Here is a 20,400-nt window from a genome sequence, read left to right on the forward strand (position 1 = left end):
GATCAAGTCCCACATCGGGCTTTCTACTCAGCAGGGGGCTTGCTTACTCCTCTCTCTCTGCCTGCCTCTCTGCCTACTTGTGATCTCTTTGTGTCAGATGAATAAATAAAATCTTAAAAGTGTCAAATGAATAAATAAAATCTTAAAAAAAAAAGTCGAGGAAAGTCTAATCAACAAGGGTTGAAAACAGTGTCACTGGATCTTTCTATGCATCAGTCTGTCCCTCCTGCTCACCTTATGTACTGTGGCAGAATTAGTCTAGGCATGCTGAACCTATATACTCTCTCTGAGTCTCAAGTCATTATTGTAAGCTCCAGAAAAAAATACATATATAAAAGAAATATTAAAGAAAAGGGAAAAGCAAAAGTTGCATTTATAAAGAAATCCCTTTTAGCCAGTGGGGCTCCCAGAGAATCTGGGGACCTCAATAGTTCCTCAACTGCAAAAATATTTCCCAGTCTTGTGAATTCTAAAAAAAGTCTCTGAAGTCCAATAGGGATCCCAAGCACACTGATAGGGTTAGAAATAGCTTTCTCAATAAAAAAATGCATAACAGAGTAGGACATGAAATAATGTATTTCTCTTTGAAACCATGAAAGTACACCATATTTGTCTGGAAATGTGTATGGGAAATTTAAACAACCCCTGAAGATATCCATCTATTTTTTTGTGTGTGTGTGTGTGTGTGTGTGTGGAGTTTGTTCTCAATTGAAATTCTACTCTCTCAAAGTTTGTGCGGCTGGCTCCCAACTTCACACTCTCCCTCGCTCCTGTTTCCCTCAATTTCCTTCCCTTTATGACCCTTTTCAGTTGTGTCCCTTGATTTATGGTCATTTGTGGGATTGCTCTGCTTTGCTTTATGGCAGTTTATGTCATACTGGTCTTGTCATAAATGACTACCATAAAGTGAGGTAAAATATCGTAAAACATTAGTGAGTCCCTGATACTCAAGGTTCTTCAGAATAAGCCCTGACAGGTTCCAACCATGGAAAAACAGATTTGGCCATTTGGAAAGGGCAGCATTTGTAAAAAATAATAAAAAGTAATAATAACAGTCAATGGGTTTACTGAATTCTTTCTGTGTGCTAATCACCAGGCTAAGCTCTCTTCATTCCTTATCACCTATAACCGTCCTTCCTTTTCTATATGAGATGATCATTGTGTCGTCACCCATACTGTGCAGACAAAGAAACTGAGGCAGGGAGGGGCTCAGCACAGCCAGGAGATGACAGGACTTCTGTAAGTCCACACTCTACCCCAGAGCCCGTGTTCTTCACTATGACATGTGTGGATCCTGGTATTGACCCCGGGGCTGGGGGGCAGCCCTTGGAGGTGATTGATGTGTGGGGCATAGCCTTTGGTAGACAGTCTCCATGCTCCGTAAGTGCTTGTAACTTCCTACTGTCCTCCCTGCCCAGCTCATGACAAGCCCCTCCAACACCTTGTAATGGAGTCCCATGGCACTGCCTGCCTTCCCTGATCTTGCCACATTCTCCAGTCCTCACGTATTTGCAACACTGTTGCCTTCCCAGTGTGAACCCCCGAGCTTGTTGTCCTTGGGGTCTAGGCTTTGCCAACACTTTCTGGAGCCGGAAACAGGAGAGTTCCCTTTGATTCCTCCTCCTCCCAACCAAGTCCTGTTTTTGCTACCTGGGGGCAGATGCATCTCCTACGGGTCCACACTTTGTTGTTTTACCTTCTAGAAGTAGGGTCCTGTAAGCTGTTATCATCTCTGTCCCGACGTGCTAGAGAACCAATTTCTTTTTTTTTTTTTTTTTTAGATTTTATTTATTTGTCAGAGAGGGAGAGAGAGTGAGTGAGCACAGGCAGACAGAATGGCAGGCAGAGGCAGAGGGAGAAGCAGGCTCCCCGCCGAGCAAGGAGCCCGATGTGGGACTCGATCCCAGGACGCTAGGATCATGACCTGAGCCGAAGGCAGCTGCTTAACCAACTGAGCCACCCAGGCGTCCCTAGAGAACCAATTTCTGCAAACACTCCCAACACCCTTTGTTCTGTGTTCTCTACGGGAGCAGAAGTGCTCAGAAACCACACACCGCGACTGTGGGCTGTTAGCCCCACTCGTCACTGTCATTGGCTTCCTTCTGCACTCCGTCTGACTCTCGCCTCCCTTGTGACCTTGCCTCACGCCCTTATCTGCCTCACTGGCCTCCCTCTGAACCAGGAGAATTCTCCCCTAATTTAGAACCTTCATACAAGCTTTCTTCTCCGCCTAGAATTCCCAGCCCCCCAACTCTTACCTGTCTTTTGTCTTTAGGTAGCAAATCTGGTCTTCATTGCTAATGCCTCATGGGAATTCATCCGCCATCTTTCTTTCACTCTCTGTTACTGCAACCGTTTCCCTCATCTCTCTGATTGTATTGCTTGGTGGTTTGTCGACTTCCTGGCGATCTGTTTCCCCATCTAGATTGTAAGCTCTATGAGGAGAAGACAAAATGCCTAGTAGATCCACAGAAGTCTTCCTAACACATCAGGCCCAGGGTCCAGCAAGACAGCATGGTGGGTCTTTACTGAGTGGGTTTGTGTGGCCTTGTAGGTAGGTCTTCATTCTCATAGAGGATTGCAAAGGCTGGAGGGACAGTTGCGTATTCCCTGTTTTCTGTTACAATATGTGTTAGCAGGAGCGTTCACATTGTTGGCATAACATATATGTTAATTTAATACACAGAGGTTGGACTGATGTATGACAACCCTTACAAGCCTTGGCATGGAGGATTAAGCGGGTGCCTTGCACTGGGTTGCGGATGGAGGGGGAAGAAAAGTCAGGTATGGATCATAAGACAAACGAGGATGATGGTGTCTCTGATCCATTCAATTCATTAAAAGAAATATTTGAGCATTTTGGCTATAGAAGGAAAGGGAAAAAAGAAGACAAATGAGAGCCAGGAGGAAAAATAGAATCAGTGTGGTTTCTCTCTCTCTCTCTCTCTTTTCTTTTCTTTCGCCCCCTCATCTGCTGTCTTTTCCAGAAATCATTTTAGGTTTCTTCTGTCACATCCATAGTGAAGTGTAAATTACAGTTTCCAAGATAGATGGCCATTTTCAGTGAATTTTAGCAAGGGAAGAAATTTTATTTGAGACTGAAATTTGGCATCCCTTTGCCTCTTCATGCTGGGAACTATTTTTTGTCTTTACAAAATGCGACGAGACATAAATCCTGTTGCTTTTATTTCTAAATGGTGCTACACCAAGCCGAAAATGGACTGGGAAATAGGAGTGCCTCCCAACTCGGGCCAGTCTTGGCGATCCTAATTTATAGCGCCTGTCGTACTACAGGGGAGAAATCCAATCAGGGTCCTAGAAAAATGGGAGGCTATTTTTAATTGCACTCACTTTCAATCCCCTTCCTCTGCTTGCAAATTTCTTTTCACCCTGGCACTCCTAGCTAAGTAGATTGCCACCCACAGGAAAGCCTGCTACACCCAACAGCTAACATTTGACGTGACACCATTTGGAAGGCTGGCAACTCACAGAGCATATGGAGGACTTCAGATGGGTTTTGAGGGACATTTGGCTCAGGGTTTTCTCATGGTGGGAGCACTCTTGGCATGTGGAGCAGGCCAGTTCTTTACTGTGGGGGACTGTCCCGTGTGTGGCAAGATGTTCAGCAACCCCGGGCCCCCAGCATTGCATGCCAATAGATGCCTCTAAGTCACAGTGACAAATAAAATACCCATCCCCAGTCCTAAGCCTCCCCTCTGGGGGACCCTACTGCTTTGGCAGAGAAGCGCCAAGAAGATTTGAAAACTTTCTTCAGTCATCTCAAGATGAAGGTTCCGTATTTGTGATCATGAAAAAAACTGTCAACCACAAATCCTTGGATGTTCTTAAGAGGTGGTAAGAAGAACAGTAATTAATATCTTTGGAGCATTTAGTATGTGCTAGGTGTCATCAAAGCGCGTTGTATGCATTTCCGCACTTGACCCTCCATGAAGTAGATGGCAGTGGTACAGTAAGATCTATTTAACAGACCCACATATGTCCAAAGGGCCACTTGGGGAGTGGCCCCGGGAGCCACAAAGACTGGATGTCCTGAGATCATGGCTGGAGGATTCTGTGTTGTCTGACCTGTGCCTGCTTTTGGCACTGCTTTTCCTTCTCTCTTTTCTCTTTATCCTTCCTTCCCTGTAGTATTTAAAAAATGGTTCTTTCTCAATGCCTTCTTGCTCCCCTTCCAAAATTACTTAATCTAGAGAAATAAACTGGATGTTCTATCTGCTGGTTACAGCATTGAATAATAAGAGACTGATAGTCACAAGAGATTGCAGAGTTTGGGATACTCACACCTGTGGTTTCTGCTGAGTTGGCGACATTCGCATGGTGGTGGTGGTGGTGGTGGTGGTGATGGTGGTGGCTGGGAGGAGGACCTCAAGCAGAAGCGTGGAGATGTTTCTGGGGAGCCCAGATCGGTTCAACAGGAGGCACCTGTGACCGTCAGCCAGACGAGAGATGGGTCATATCAGGATGACTTGGTGGGAGTGACCATAGGCTTTCAGTCTGTAAGGGCGGAGGTTTGGAATCCGAAGTTGACTGGCCGTTGAGCTGCTTCTCCCTGGGCTGCTCCGTGGGTGTTCTCAGGTGACGGCAACAGGAGTTTCTTTATTCACTGATGTGTCAGGACTCCTCTGTGCAGTTGTGTATGTGTGCTGAGGAACAGGGTGTAAGGGTGAGTAAGACACAATCCCAGCTCTCAGGAGTTCACAGCCTGGGGAGCAAATCCAGTCACAAATAGTGTCATGCCCATTATAACAGAGCAAGATTTCCCAACCTCAACACTAACATGTGGGGTCAGATAATTCTGGATTCAGTGGGAGCTCTCTTTTCTCAGATGTAAAGTTTGGCTCTATCTAAAGTTTGTTGGATCCAATATGGCCACCCACACTGTCGAGTCAAAGCATTTTCTTAAACAAAGGCAGTTACCTCCCTAAAAATATTTCTGTTTTGGGCCAATAGGCTGTTAGAATTTCAAAACCTTTATATTGTGTACATGTACACATTCTTTTTTTTAAAGATTTTCTTTCCTTATTCATAAGAGACTGAAAGAGAGACAGAGGGAGAAGCAGGCTCCCTGTGGAGGAAGGAGCCTGATGTAGGACTCGATCCTAGGGCCCTGGGAACATGACCCGAGCTGAAGGCAGATGCTTAACCAACTGAACAACCCAGGCACCCTACACATTCTTTATAATATAAAAATACCTTAAACATCAGTATGAAAAGATGGATTCTATTGTGTTCGCATGTTCATCTGGGCAAGTTCTTATAGCTATAAAGACTAGAGGAACTCTGAACTTGAATTAGGCTGGTAAATGAGCTGGCGCAGGGAGAGGGGAGCCAATAGGTGCTCTGAGGCTATAAGGGTAGAAAGTGCAGCGTCCTCTGAAGAAGCCGAGAGCAGCTAAGGCCTTACAATGTCAGAGCGCAGGGGAGTGCAAGAAGGATGCCAGCTTCAGAGGGCACAGGTCCCAGAGCCACCATGGCCTCGGCAAGGCTCCTGTTGGACACTGTTGCACATCCCTGGGGACAGGCTGTGACGCAAGTCCTGTTTTCCTTAATTCCCTTTGTCATCTTACCATAAGCCCTAACACCTGAGGTAACATGAGCACGAGCCTGCCCCTCCCAACCAGGACAACAGATATCCCGATGACATCAGTTTGTATTATATAACTGCGGGGGAGGGGAGAGAGGAAAGAGGAGAGACACTAGCTCACTTTTGGGGGAAATCTTTGCTTTGCTGAAGTTGACGAAGCATTTGAAAGTTAATCCGTTTGAAGGAACTGGAATTCTCGGGGCACAAGCCAACCCACAACTGAGACGTGGTCTTGAATTGCTCAGGAAGTAGAATGGTTCATGGGAAAATGTTTGCCTCTCAGTAAGAGGATGATTCGTGGGCAGATAATCAAGATCTAGCCAAGACAATAAGAAAAATATTCGAGCTTTGAAAAGGACTCATTTCAGACATCATCCTCTCAGGGAAGGCTGCTCAGGCACCCTTCCTCCCCATCCAAGACTGACTTTCGTCCCTCACCCTCCTCTAGAAACTTCTATCCTTCTTCATACTGCATTGGATTATAATGATCTGTTTACCCATCCGTCACTTGGCTGGGCTCTAGGATCCCCGGAGGCAGGGCCTGTGTCTAATTCATCTTTATATCCCCAGCCTCTAACCAATAACCTCCATATAATAGATGCTCAATAAATTGTTCAGTGAGTGAATAAAGGCATTCACTCCTAAGGCTCGCCCTGTGTACTTTTTAAGGAGGGGAAAAGAATTCATTTTAACTTGAATATAGGTTTTCTTCCCCAAAGAGCATATTGATAAAGAACAGCTACTGATTTCTTCTGTGAGAGAAAAAATGATAGAACAGGCCTCCATGCTATATTTCAAACTTATGTCAACTTTTCTTTAAAAAAATTGTCTGTCCACCAGCACTCATATCATTTTTCAAATTTCATGTCATCCTTTTTTAGATGCTGCCCATCCATCATTTTAGGCAGGGAGTATCCATCATGAGAGAAGCTAAATAATTTTCAAAGTTGTCAGGGAATGGACACCAAAAAGGTCCCCATTTCATCTGAACAGAGTTATCTGGGGCTGGTGGTGGGAATCCTGCTGGGATGGGAGAGCTGGCATCCTGGGAGCACCTTGCAAATTGGTTTTGAGTGGAACAGAAGAAAAAAATTCATTCTAGAAGTTAGATATCAATTCTCCACATAAAGTGTCACATGTAACAGCCATCAATACCATAGTTAGGTAATAGTTTGGGTAGAAGTAAAGCCTGTTTTTCTAATGATGATGTTTTCCTTAAAAATCTCTCTCTCAATTTCTCTCTCTCTCCATATATAGTGTTATCTAATTTTAAGCCTAAATCATGTTTGTTTATAAAATATAGAAAAGTATAAGCAAAAAGATAAAATTGATAAAATTTATGAATTATCCCACCATGCAGAGATAACCACTGTTAATATATTTTTGGTGCATTTTTTCTTCCAGTCACACTCACAGGTGTGTGTATGTGTATATACATATTTATTTGTATATATATGTGTGTATACACTAGAATTATTTTTGACAAATTTGGTGTTATATTTTTTATGGAGTTTTATATCCTGCTTTTCTCACTAAATTATATCCTAAACATTTTCCTGTGTCATTAAGTATTCTTTGAAAACATAATTTTTCAAGGCTACATTATATTTGATTTTATGGATATACCATAATTTATTTACCTCTTGTTAGACATGCTGATTGTCCTGGCTTTTTGCAATGTGGTGTTTTATTTATTGCATTTTCCCTGTCTTTCAGCTTTTTTTGTTTATCATCTATATAATTCTCAAGAATCATAATCTTATCTTTTTATTAGAATGTCAAAGATAGGTAAATGGATTTTGTTTTTATAACTCACAAAGATTCAACCTACAGGAGGCTTTTTTGGTTGTCTCCTAAATCAGTAAGAGCTATTATATACGTTCACTTTTATAATATAGATTAAATTCTGTCAATTAAATGAGTGTGCTTGTATTTCTTTCCTGTTTACCGATTTGTTGTGAGGTGATGTACAAGTTCTTGTTATAGATCCAGCAGAGGCTACAAATACATCCAGGACGAGTACTCAGAAGGTGTCTTTAACGGAGGGAGTAAAATGATGGCACTGCTCTTGCCGCATTAGAATCTTAGCCCTGCCACTTGCTTGCTGGGTAAACTTGGGCCTCTTCTCTGGCCTGTAAGGGCCTCAACTTTCTCATCTGTAAATTTGCTAGAGAGAGTAGTATCTAAGGCTCTGCAGGTTAGATATGAGGATTATCTGGGGCAAAGCATAGAGACCAACCTATCCCGGGGGGCTATAAACAGGGAGTAGTACCTCCTCCCACAGAGACTATCTTTCCTGGTTTCTATCTTAATTTAAGGCAGGTTAAATATTAGCTGTTTCTCTTTGAAGTGAGGATGGAGGAGGGGCAGAGTCCTTGCGTTAGCTGACCAGGGAGTCAGACACATAATCCTTTCTCAGGGACCTTGTGTCTGGGCTTTTTTTTTTTTTTTTTTTAATTTTCAGAGCTTCATTGAGGTGTAATTTACCTACCATAAAATTCACCTACTTAAATATACAACTCATTGACTTTTAGTACACTTGGGGAACTGGGTACTTCCTGCCACAGTCCCAATGTTGAGTGGACTCTGAGATATAAGATAAAGGGAGTCTTTTCCAACAAAAATGTAAGCTGTAACATTCTTTAGTTAGAGGAGCTTAAATGGTCATGAGTCAGACCTGAGAACTGTCACCCGGAATATGTGAGCCGTTGATACATACGAGTGCTGCTAGTTAAAAAGGGAAATAGGGAAGGCTGAGTGTCTTTGTAAAGAAATTAGTCTGATATAACTTCTGACTTAAAGAAAAGAAGCAAGATTAGTATAAAGGATCCCTAGGTATAGGTTATTATGATTCTCCAAATATTAATATTTTACTATATTTCCTTCTTTCTTTTCATGTGCTCTCTCTACTATATCGCTCTGTCTATATATCTGTGTCTGAAACCAAATCTCCATCTATATGTCCTAGACATACAGCCTATGTATATTCTCTTTATTATCTGTCTAGACAAATGTATAGCTAGATACGTGTATATGTGTATATATCACACATAAATCATATATATATATGTATATATAATGTTTTCCAGAACTGTTGGATAGTAAGTTGCAGACTTTACCCCTTCCTTTAACCCTAAATACTTCTTTACATATTCACAAAAAACACATTCTCTTAGTCTCTTATTATATCATAATTAGAAAAGTAAAATTGGGGCGCCTGGGTGGCTCAGTGGGTTAAGCTTCTGCCTTTGGCTCAGGTCATGATCTCAGGGTCCTGGGATCAAGTCCCACATCAGGCTCTCTGCTTGGCAGGGAGCCTGCTTCCTCCTCTCTCTCTCTCTGCCTGCCTCTCTGCCTACTTGTGATCCCTCTCTGTCAAATAAATAAATAAAATCTAAAAAAAAAAAAAGTAAAATTGGTATACTGCTACTAATATACATACTTCAGATCTCCCCAATAATGTCCTTCTTAGTCAAAGAAAATCTAAGATCCAGTTTTGTTTATAATAAACTAAAACCTAAAACCAAAGATAAGGTTAATGTCTTGATAGGCTCAGTACCTGAAAAATGGATCAAAGGGCACACCATCTCCTAGTTATATTTACCAATTCACATAGAAGCCATTTAAAAATCTTTCCTGGTCATGTTGGAGTAAAACCTACAATTCTTCCCACTGGACCAGGCAAGGAGAATTTCTTCTTGGTATTCTTAGAAGCTGGCACTCTGCCTGGCCCATGGTCAATGCATGGTAGATTGTATGTTAGCCAAACCTAGAAAGAAATCAGACTTAAAGGTAATTTCTACATCCTCAAAGAATAAAGGTATTTAAAGCCTCCATCTGAGGATTATATTTTCTAATTGAAAATTAGGAACTGATGTATAAAAATGTCTTTCTGTTACTTGGGTGCCACTGGGTGAATTTCGATGCCATTGATAGCAATGATGGTGATGAGAGTCATCCTTACAACGACCTCTGCAGTGAGAGCAGCTCCAGCACTCAGGACAGCAAACCAAACTTTCTGTTTATCAGAGCAAGTCTTCTGCTTGAATCTGCAAATGGCTTTCAGTCTCAAACTAAGGATGGTTTTGAAAGCTGCAGCTACTCAAGCAAAGATTCGAGGGCAAGGAAGGGATCCCAAAAAGCCACCGGTAGGAGAGTGCAGAGTAAGATAGGGAACAGTAGACTACAAATAAAGGGGGATTATCTATGGAACAGGTCATGACTGTGGGCAACCAGGGCTCCTTCACTGGACAACGCGGAGACAGCATAGAACAGAGTTATTGCAAGAGAAAGGCAGCGGAACTGGAGAATTATCTGCCACATCCCACTAGTTACTGGTTGAGAGCGGCTCCCGACTAGTATTAGCTTGCCAGCACGTCCCACCCCGTGGGAGGGGCTCATAGGCTCCAGCATCTTCAAAAACCCTCCTGCAAGGAGGCTCGGGTCTTGTATTTGGAATCCGTCACATAGGCACGCGTGGACATGGCACCTGCCTCACCATGGAAATGAACACTTCGTGCTTTGGCTATGCTTCCCTTTGTTGTGACTTAGAACCACTTATGTTTTGGAACTGGGTTTAAGGTAACAATGGAAACATTTTCAAAATTAGTTATTTGTCGTGGAAGGAAATGTGATCAATTGAGAGTCAAACTTTCTTCCTTCTTGTTGTTGTTTTTTAATGAAACGAAAAGGTAAAGTTCCTTCTAGAGCTAAGCAGCCCCAGCTTCCAGGAGGAAGGGTTATGAAGATAATTTCATTACATCTAACTAGTAGTGGAAACAGTGACACTAACTCCAATTGCTTGAGGGAAGGAGTAAATTAAATGCTGATGACTTTGACCAGGCAGCAAACTACATTCATTGATTATTTTAATTTTCTCTCTTGTGCACTCATTTAAACACCCATAACAGTGGATTTCAAGGTAACTAAAAGGTTGTTTAGCACATTTTGAAAAGAGTCATGAATAAGCAGAAAAACCGATCTCTAGCAAACCAAAGAAAGAATAGTTTACATGGGTGCGTGGGTTATACGTAGAGGGTATACCTGGGTAATTCCTCCTGCGTGGTCGGCTGTGTTTATCAGAAGTGGTACATACTTGTTCCCGCAGAAGGGGAGAAAAAGAGAAAGAGAATGAACAAGTAGAACACGTAAGTCAAAAGAGAGACACAGCCTGTCCTGGCAGATTCTAGCCTTGTCTGAAATTTTAAAACAATGACATTATGTGGTGGGAACAAACAAAAACTTTAGGAGAGGCAGGTAAAGCGAAAGGGAGGGAGTTTATTTCTGTAGTTCTAGCCCCCCCCCTTTTTAAAGATTTTATTTATTTGACAGACAGAGATCACAAGCAGGCAGAGAGGCAGGTGGAGAGAGAGGAAGGGAAGCAGGCTCCTTGCTGAGTAGAGAACCCGGTGTGGGGCTCGATCCCAGGACCTGGGATCCTGACTTGAGCCAAAGGCAGAGGCTTTAACCCACTGAGCCACCCAGGCGCCACCAGTTCTAGCCTCTTAAGTGACCACTGGCCTTATCTGAAAACCCTCAGCTGGCTTGGAAATTTAGACTGCATGAACTAAATGGTTGAAAGATATTTTCAAAATGACTGGCTGGTTTTTGAGTTTTCACGGGGATTATACTAAGTCAGAAATAATAAGCAAAGTTAAAAAATTAATAACAAAATAGCTTAGGTTGTGGCAAAGGGTCTTCCCAAGAGAAAATAAATCTAACCTCGTGCCACTTAAATATACACTTCTGTTTTCACTGTCAAATAGTATGTGGGGATTAATCTGCTGAAGGACTGAGACTGTAGTGTAAAAAGTAGTTACCGGAACACAAAAGTTTATACTTCTCGAAGCACAGTGAAGAAGAATTGGTTGGACCTTCATTCTGATCCCTGAACTTTAAGAAGGAGGGGAGAGATCTGAATGAACCTCTGGCTCTCGAAGGATTCAGATTAGAAAAATGAGAGTGCCAGAGTTTCAGTGAAAAATGGTAATGAACTTGTACCAGCATTAAGCGCTTTCATCCCTCTATGAAAAGTGCAAACAAATTCCAAGAGGTCATCCTGCTTTTCCACGGGCATCCATCTCTTAAGTCCTCTGAACATTCTGGCACGGTGGAGACAGCACATTTTAAAATACGGGGCTTTCTCCGTCCCTACAAGAGAGATAAGCCTTGATCGACTTTCCCTGAAGTTCACCAGACTCAGGGCTGCTAAATCTCAAAATTTCTTGTGGCCTTTGACTCCAACACGTGCCCCAGGCAAGAGAAAGTGCTGGGAAGGAGGCGTCTGAGCACTATCGGGGGTGGCTGAACTTAGAATCTAACAGAGGCAGGGGCTTGGAGGACATAGTTTCCCTCCCTTCCCAAAGCTCACAGGAACATGGCAAATAAACATGCAGTTCATGCTATTCTAAGTATGCCAGGATTGTCCTAGAATCCAGGTCACTGGGGCTCCTGGGTGGCTCAGTCTATTAAGTTTCAGCTCTTGACTTCCAGTCAGGTCATGATCTCAGGGTCATGAGATCCAGCCCTCAGTTGGACTCTGTGCTGGGTATGGAGCCTGCCCAAGATTCTCTCTCTCCCTCTCTCCCTCTCCCTCCCCTACAGCTTGTTCTCTCCCCTTCTCAAAAAAAAAAAAAAGAGAGAGAGAGAGAGAAAGAACCCAGTGTCACCACTGTGGTCAGACTTGGATTTGCATGTGTTCCCTTTACCAGTGATTCTCCGATTTTTAAATTATTATTTTTTTCATATACTATTAGAATAAACACAGTGTACTAGATTGGGTTGTCATGTAAGATCCTTAAGCATGCATGCACACACGTACGTACCCCTGCCGTCCAAACGGCATCATGATTCCATTTGAAAGTCTTTTTACCATTGCAAAAAAAGTAGGAAAAATATCTCATTTTGAAAAGCCATTCTGAAAAAACAAAATTCTGACAAGGGCACAGGGGAAAAAAAGCCATTCTGCAAATGCATCGCACTAATTCAAGATGTAAATAATAGGGAAATTGTACGCATGGAAAGAGAGGAATGTGAGAATTCCCTATATCTGTCAATCTTTCTGTAAACCTAAAAATGGCCTAAAAAAAAAGAAAGCCTATTAATTAAATATTGTTATTATTTATTATTTATTTATTTTTAAAGATTTTATTTATGTGACAGAGAGAGAGAGAGAGCACGCATAAGCAGGCAGAATGGCAGGCAGAGGCAGAGGGAGAAGCAGGCTCCCCACTAAGCAAGGAGCCAGATGTGGGACTCATTTCCAGGACCCTGGGATCATAATCTGAGCTGAAGACAGATGCTTAACTGACTAAGCCACCCAGGTGTCCCTATTTTTATTTTTTATTATTAGCACCACACTCTAACCAACTGAGCTAACTAGCCAGCTACTCCTATTTTTATTTTTTAATTATTACTATTATTATTTTTTTAAAGAGAGCAGGACCGATTGGGGTGGGGAGGGGCAGAGGGAGATAGAGAGAGAGACTCCTATGTAGGCTCCATGTCCAGCATGAAGCAGGACGTGTGCCAATCTCATGACCCTGCCATCGTGACCCAAGAGTTGGACAGAGCCACCCAGGAGCCCCTAGACTATTAATTTAAAACAATTCTGTAATACGGTGTGGCTGTTATGTAAAAACAGTTTGACAGATGCCCAGAATGTTGAGGAGAGAATTACCATATGACCTAATAATTCCACTCCTAGGTATCACTGCAAAAAAAAAAAAAAAAAAAAATCGAAAACAGGAGGCACCTGGGTGACTGGGTATGGTGGAGTCTGCTGGGGATTCTCTCTCTCCCTCTGCTCCTTCCTCCCAATCCTGCTCGCATTCTCTCTCTCTAAAACAAAAAACAAACAAAACTTTAAGAAATTGAAAACAAGTATTCAGAGAAATACTTGTATGTAAATGTTCATAATGGCCTCGTTTGCAATAATCCAAAGGTAGAAGACACCCAAATGTGTACTGATAGATGAATAGATAAGGGCAAAATGTGTTATTCATACCATGGAATATCACACAACCATAGGAAAAACATAGAGTTCTGATAGAGACTACAGTATGGTTGAACCACGAAAACACCATGTTAACTGAAAGAAGCCAGACATAATGGGTCACGTATTGTAGGGTTCTGTTTGTATGAAGTACCCACAATAAGCAAATCCATAGAAACAGAAAAGAGATATGGTTGTCAACAGCTAGGCAGGGGGCCCTGGGGAGTAGCTAATGGGTATGGGGTTGGCTTTGAGGATGATGGAAATTTTGGAGGAGAGAGGAAGGATGCCCAAATTTGTGAATGCACTAAATGCTCGTAACCTGTACACATAACAGTGATTAACTTTACATCATGTATATTTTACTTTAAAACTTAAAATAGGCATCCTACGGAAGAGCTGACCAGTGGTCCTCAATATTGTCAAAGTCATCAAAAACAAGGGAAGTCCCAGAAACGGTCACAGTCCAGATGATCCGAAGGAGACATTAGGGCGAACTGTAATGCGGCATCCAAATGGGGCCTTGGAACATGGAGAGGACATTAAGTAGCAAATAAAGAAAATTTGAATCAAGTACAGACTTTAGCCTCTAATAACATAGCAGTATTGGTTCATTAATTATAACAAATGTAACATAAAAATGTGAGGTGTTAATAAGAGAGAAAACTCAATGCAGGGCACATGGGAATTCTCTGTAATATTTTTTCAATTTTTCCATAAATCAGCTATTCTAAAATACTAAAAGTTTAGAAAGAAGGGGCTCTCTGAGCCTTTTGCAATCTGCCTCTCTCCCTTTCTCCTGCCAATTTTGTAAACTCATGGCCCAGGAGGACGAGCAGTCAGGGATGAAGCTCGGGGTGCCAAGGGGACGCAGAGAGAAGTGCCTGATCAGCCCCAAGCTGCCCAGCTCCACGCTCTTTGCTAAGCTCCGAATAATGCCATGGAAAAACAATTTAAAGGGGGCCATTCTTTTAACTTTATTAAACTAAAAATTCACTTTTATCGTATGTATTCATTTCCTGGGTTTGCCCTAAGACAATAACACAAGCTTAAGTGGCTTAAAACAATAGAACTGAATTATCTCATAGTTCTGAAGGCCAGAAGTCTGAAATCAGAGGGGCAGGGCCGCACCCCCTCGAATGCTCTGACCCAGGTGCTCTCTTTCTGACTCTGTCTTCACGTGGTTTTTCCCTCCTCTTGTGCCGTCGTCATATTGCATTAGGGCCCGCCCTAAGGACCTCATTTTAACTTGATTATCTCGGTAAAGTCCTCATTTCCGAATGAGGTCACAATCACAGATACCTGTGGTTAGGCCTTCAACATAATCTTTTGAGGGACACAATTCAACCTATCATGCTGTATTTCTCTCGTTCTGTGGTGGACCCATGAGAACATTTCCAGAGACCAACATGGACCTATGTACTGGCACGCGGGATGAATGACACGTATGATCTTTTTTCTGTCTTTACAACTTTATGAGGTAGGACCCTGTTCATGCTACCTGGCCTTTTCTCCCATTTTGGTGGCGACAAAATGGAATTTTCGGAAACTTTCGTCCATTTTCTTTAGGTGGCACCGTTGAAAAATGATGGATCCGGAATTTAAACCTGAACTCTGTGCGAAGTATTTGCTCTTTCCACTAATAACACTGTGTTTCATAAAACTGTTCCTGGCTAGCCGAGATCTTAATGAATTGAATCAGGAAATGGCAACGGATGGTTGATGGGAAGCGATTTGGGGGAATAGTCTTATGTTCCTCCATATTGGTGTAGTGTTTCCCTTGTTCGTTTTTTTCTGCTGCTGTCCTTAGTGAACGGAAGGTTTGCCTCAAGCCTCTCCCCTCCTCCACCATTCTGGCTTTCGAGTTTGATTTACTGATACCTACTTGTCTACATGATAAAATCAAGAAAGCTTTTACCAAGTAAGTTTATCATAGAAATGTAATTATTATGTGTATTGTGCAAAATGGTTCTTTTTTTTTTTTTTTTTAATCCTGGCAAATACATTGGAGTCATTAATTTGAATACTAAGTACAAGGTTCTGTTTAAAAAATCCACAAGATGAATAACAAATCATAATTCTGGCAAGGTGAAGTCATTCTTCAAAGCCATCGTTTTTATAATCCATTGAAGATACTACGATAGTAGCTCGTTGATGGCTGATTTAGAGTCTGGTGCATGTGCCATTACCTTTCTGGGGGATATATTTCATGCACCCTTGCATTACAAGCAGTTCCTGACTCCAGAATGGATTGGGTTCCGTGGCTGTGAGGAGAGCTTCCTCAGGGGACCTGCTGCCCCTTTACCCTTTCACACACGTGCCCCCCACTCCTTGTTGCCCCAAGGACCTGTAGCACGATGACAGCTACCTCAGTCAGCCAGCAGAAGCCTCAGAGAATAAATCCTTGTTGATCAAAGTCGCTGAGCTTTGAGGTTGCACAGCATTTTTACACCAGAGTTAAATGACAGAGGTGGGGGAACTCCTAGCTGCACCGGCAGTCCCCAAAGCATCTCTGTAATTACTCCGGCATGGGGTGGGACACGGGGAGACAGATTTGATGAGTGCCTCGCTCATTTCCCTTCAGCAGTCAGCATTCCAGTGCATGCCCCAGAGTTCTCCTACAAGCCTGTCAACTCCTCTCCGGAGAGCCCGCTCATGGAAGAGGCCAGCTGGAAACGGAGGGGGCATTGGTGCCCCTAAAAACAGCTTCTCTGCCAATGATGGATGTGAGCTGGCCGATAAGCACACCAGCTTCCTTGCTGCCTCTTCCCTCTTCGTTCCCCAGCAGCCGCGTGCTGCATAATACACCTTTCCAGGGGCCCTCCCTCCCCGTCCTCCTTCGTTCCCGGCTACCAGTGCTTCCTGGGAGTGCTTCCAAAATGAGACACCTGCACTCATATCTTTGTCTTAGGGCTTGCTTTTGGGAGAACCCAACCCAAGATAGCCACCACGTTAGAGAGTGGTTGTATATTTCCATTGCAAGCGACAGGAGCCCCGACTTAGACTGGCTCAAGCAAAAAGAGAATTTATTGGCTCATGTAATTGAACAGTCCAGGCTAATAGCTCTAGCTTCAGGCACCATTGAATCTATTTCTTTAAATGTTGTTACCAGCACTTGATTTCTCTCTTTACATCTCTCTGCCCTGCTCTCCTTTGCGGAGAGGTGAGCTTTCCAGGAGTTTACAGTCGCAGGGAAAAAAGCCCAGAGGAAAAGGGAGCATCTCCTGTCCGGTAATACCTGCGAAGTCCTGAGATGCGATCTGATTGGCTCTGGCTGGGTCATGTGCCCATGTTTGAGCCAATCACTGTGCAAAGACAGCTATATTTGGTTAGACTTGGCACTGCCCCCCCTAATGCCCCAGGGGAGTTGCACCCAGCGTCTTGGGGAGGGAGGGTGGGTTGTGGTTGTCCTCCAAGGACAGCTAGTGTTCTTTTGCCAAAAAGCGGGGGTGGGAATCAATACTATACAGACTCACACCCATACCTTCTGACTTGTAATGCCTTGCTCTGAGAACAAGTGCTATCTTCTAAGAAAAAATAATCTCCTCGTTCCAGTTAATTTCAAGAAAAATATGTCATGAATGTCTCACAACTATTGGGTGGTGCTGAGATAGAAAAAGGGAGTGAAGTTCTTAAGAACCATGAAATAAGTGTTGTACAATGCATTAATCATCCCGTGTTCAGTTTTTGGTTGTTTCCCAATAGGATTAGGGGAGAGGACAGGGAAGCCCATGGTCAGGGTTCAAAGGATAGAAAATATAGGAGGCAATATTTACATGTGGAGGGATGAGGGTAGCTGGGAGAGGCTGGGTAGAGCCCCTTTCAGCCAGTGGATTTGGTTGTACTGATTGAGTTTTCACATAAGGGAAAACTTGAGAAGCAAATATAGTCATTTTTCATCTCTATCCATAAAACAATAGTGTGTCACTTAACGTGGCTTTATTTGCACATGGCAAAAATCCTGAAATATAATAGCTTCACATAAGGGTCAGCACACTGTTCCTATAAAGGGAACAGACCAAATATATCAAGTTTCATGGGCCAAGAGGCAAAATAGAGGATATAATGCGGGAACTTCTGTAGCAAGAGAGAAAACAAATTTCCACGACATTTTTATTGATGAAATTGAAAATACAGTAATAATACTTGAGTTCAAGTGTTTGTAAAACAGGTCTATTAATGAGAAAAATAGAATTCTCCCTTTGCAGGGGATAATGTTTTCTTCAATTGGTATTCAAAGTTAGTGTTCGCAAAGTGATTGCAAATGTTCATTTCTACAAACCATTCTTAGCTCACAGCCCATACACACACTTTCCCTGGGCTGGATCTGACCCACAGACTGTAGTTTGCTGACCCCTGGCTTAAACAAAAAGAGGACTTACTGATTCACGTAGTTCAAAAAAATTTAGAGGTAGTGCAGGCTTCAAGCTGAGCTAATTCAAAACTGCAGTTTCTTTTCTTTGAGAGTATCTTCCTTCTGCCCTCCTACCTAGGTCGGCTTTCTCTTGAACTTGGATTCCTTCAAGGTTGCCCTTGGAAACTGGAACTGCCTGTTTCCTTATTCATAGCCAGTGAGGGAGAGAGAATCACTTCTCAGGGCCACTGAGCAAATGTCCTGAGCTTCACGCTTCTAAGAGCAGACCTGAGCCAATCATGTGACCAGGGATTGGCACTAAGGAGAGAACAGCCCTGGGCCCACATCTCGCAGCTTCTGTGCAGTGAGAGTGATGTGGGGGGATGGGTGGGGACAGGGGAAGCAACAGCAACACCGCTGCAAATAAATTCTGAAGAGTTAGAAGACAGGGAGCAGATGGACAGTTTGTACAAAGCCAATGTTTTGGGACCTTATGCCTAGGTTTCTGGATCTTTGAGAGGTCTTGCTACTCTGGGCTATCTGTATTATTATGGAGCATTTTCTCAGAACACACAGTGGGAATTATTAAAAAGTAGTTATGACAGGGTTTTTTGGAGGCTCTGTCTTCAGCACCTGAAGTCTAGACACTTGAATTGACTTCTCATTAACAAACTATAACATTCACCTGAGTAATTCTGCCAGCTCCATGTCTTCTAGCTCTTAACTAATATTTTGTATTACTTTCTTCTCCTTTGAAAGAGAACCCTGAGAAGATGGATTCAGTAGCCTTGACAGAATGATTGAGTCATGGATCATTTTAAGTTTTGAGGGGTGTAAGCATTATTTCATTCACACCTCTCCGAGTACTTTTGATGACATGGAAGAGTTTTGTGGTCTATGGATTTCCTTTGGCAGTTATTAGATTCATAGACCACAAATCCACGTGTGGATTAAAATTTGTCTAAGGAAATAGATAATATATTTGCACATTACATACGACTGTTTTTAAATTGTAGGTAAAGTCCTTTGTGAGTCATAAAATACAAATTCATGTAACCAAAGTTTCCCTAGTATTAGAGTAGCTTTGTGTTATTATATATTTTCTCACTCTGTAGATATTTAAAAGCAAAACATCTGTTGTGTTGAGATCTGTTAATATTTTCATATCAAAAAGGAATTCTCAGGACACCTAGGTGGTTCAGTTGGTTAAGTGTCTGACCCTTGATTTCTGCTCGGGTCATGATATTGGGGTCCTGGGATTGAGCCCCATGATGGACCTTGCACTCAGTAGGGAGTCTGCTTGAGGATTCTCTCTCTCCCTGTCCTTCTGCTCCTTCCCCCCACTCCTACATGCTCTTTCACAATTAAATAAATAAGTCATTTTTTTAAAAAAGGAGTTCTCATATGATAAAAACCTTGGAAACACTCTGCTAGGTAGGGACTATGGAGGTGTATGGTACAGAACTATAGAAATTATGAGATGACTATATCTGAACTTCGGTTCTTAGGAAACTCATAACATAGTAGAGATAAAGGAATGTATTAGACTGGACTCCTTTGGTTGTCAGTGACAGAAATTCAATTCAAACTGACTTAGAGGAAAACAAGAAATGCACTAGACTATTTGACCAAGAAATTCAGAAAGACATATTTACTTAGCTCATCCATCTGTGCCTAGATCAGAGTCAAAGCTGTATCAAGATTTAGTCTGTCCCCATTTCCTGGTTTTGTTTTCCTCTGTGTTAGATTCACTCTCGTGTGTGTCCCCACAGTCCAGACAAATACGTCCAGGATTACGTTATGGGAACATGAAACTCCTACTTCATTCTGCTGGGAAGAGACATTTACCTTCCTCATACTCCCTTTGAATTAACTCTCGGTGGTTCAATTTTTCATGTGAACCAATCGGCATGGCAGCAGCCATGAAAGTTACTGATGGGACAGATTTGGGACACGTGTCTCTACACGTTTTGGAAGCCAATCAAACCATACAGACTGATGATGGGGTCTATGGACCTTGAGGAGAAAGGAAATGCTGGAAAGGCCAAAAGACCTAACACTCACTGGAAACAATAAAATCCATACCCCAAGGAAGGAAATAAGGAAAGACATGAGAGAGACTCATTGGCTCATTCCATGATTTCTTTAATAGAAGTCTACTGAAATTTCTTATTTTAGCAGAGACTGTTGATTGCCAATATCTACTCCCTACCTTCTGTTTCTTCTTCTCAACAGAGTCATTAACTTTGTCCAACAACCCACCCCCTTTAAATGGCCCTGAGTTTGAAAGGAGTTTGCTTCATCTCCAAACCCAGGGGTAGGTCTTGATCATTTGAGCCATTCACATTAACCCTGTTCCTTCGGCTGTGCATTCACTAAGGCATAAACATAAGCAACTTCTTGGGCATTGAAATATGAAATGAAGTCTCTAGGAAGCTTCCAGAAAGG

This window comes from Lutra lutra, chromosome 9 (assembly GCF_902655055.1).
Source record: "Lutra lutra chromosome 9, mLutLut1.2, whole genome shotgun sequence".
Taxonomy (NCBI): Eukaryota; Metazoa; Chordata; class Mammalia; order Carnivora; family Mustelidae; genus Lutra; species Lutra lutra.